This window comes from Equus caballus, chromosome 18 (genome assembly GCF_041296265.1).
Source record: "Equus caballus isolate H_3958 breed thoroughbred chromosome 18, TB-T2T, whole genome shotgun sequence".
Classification (NCBI taxonomy): domain Eukaryota; kingdom Metazoa; phylum Chordata; class Mammalia; order Perissodactyla; family Equidae; genus Equus; species Equus caballus.
The window spans coordinates 79,739,422-79,740,512 of NC_091701.1; the positions used below are offsets into that span (position 1 = coordinate 79,739,422).

Consider the following 1,091-nt stretch of genomic DNA (forward strand, 5'->3'; position numbering starts at 1 on the left):
CTGCCAATAAGGCAGCTTGCTAGTCAGTAATCCGACCTAGAAGGAGTAAATAGAGGAGGAACCTGAGAACGGAAACTGAAGATTCAACAAACAGCAAGAAAATCAGTAAGGTCCAAGCTGGTGTTTAACCATGTGCCAGAAATGCACTCAATGTTTTCCCTGATACAAACAGCCTCTTTCTCTACATCGATGTGTGTGCCTGATGAAGTCACAGCAAATATCTGTCACAGAAGATGACCACTGCTCATCACCTATCCAATAACCATTCTCCATTCTTTACTAAAAGAACCCTCACTTTACTGAGGGCAGCAGTAGGCTCGGTTAAAATGACTCGCTTCCATAGACTTTCTTGCCTCTGTGGGGTGGCCCTATGACACAAGGCTGGTCAATGACATGGAAGTAAGCACAGCCTTTTGATTAGGGGTTCCTGAAAAGTTATCGTTATCTTCAAAAAGTTTCGAGCTTGTGCTCGCTTTGGCAGCACATGTACCAGAATTGGAACGATACAGAGAAGATTAGCATGGCCCTTGCTCAGGCATGACATGCACATTTGTGAAGCGTTCCATATTTTGCATGGTTCCCAGAGGTCATTTGACACTTCACTCATTAATATTTAGGAAACAATGTGAGTCAAAGCATAATGTGTGGCATCCAACATTGGAATTGTGACTTTTTTTTCCTACAAAGAGAAGGAGAGAGAGGAGAGAGAGAGAGAGAGATTCAACTGGTTCATACGTTTGCCCTTTATTCATTATTCTTCTTCCAGCCTGGAATGCAGCTTTGATGTCCAGCGGGGCTGCAGCCATCTTAGGAACAGGAAGATTCTAGCCTCACACTGAGGATGGCACAGTGGAAAAATAAGCAACTGCTTAACTGCCGAGTCCTGAAAGCATTGTGGAGCCTCCATCCCAGCCTAAGCTTGACTGTCCCTGGGTTTGTGATGATTTATGAAAAATAAACCCCTATTTAGATAAGCTGCTATAGTTGCATTGTTGTCATTGTTCCGTGAAGCTGAAAATATTGTGTACTGATAGAGGTGGCCATGCTCTTCTCCCCTCCATTCAGGTTTCTTCTTGGTTTACTGCCAAAGT

The 1,091-nt window shown here is 43.7% G+C and overlaps 1 non-coding gene across 1 annotated transcript; it reads left to right on the top strand.

Moving 5' to 3' along the window:
• Positions 1-465: 465 nt before the first annotated feature.
• On the top strand, positions 466-572 carry LOC111768935 (U6 spliceosomal RNA). Its single transcript, XR_002801618.2, has one exon. It is a non-coding gene; the product is annotated as a U6 spliceosomal RNA (small nuclear RNA).
• The last annotated feature ends 519 nt before the right edge of the window (positions 573-1,091 follow it).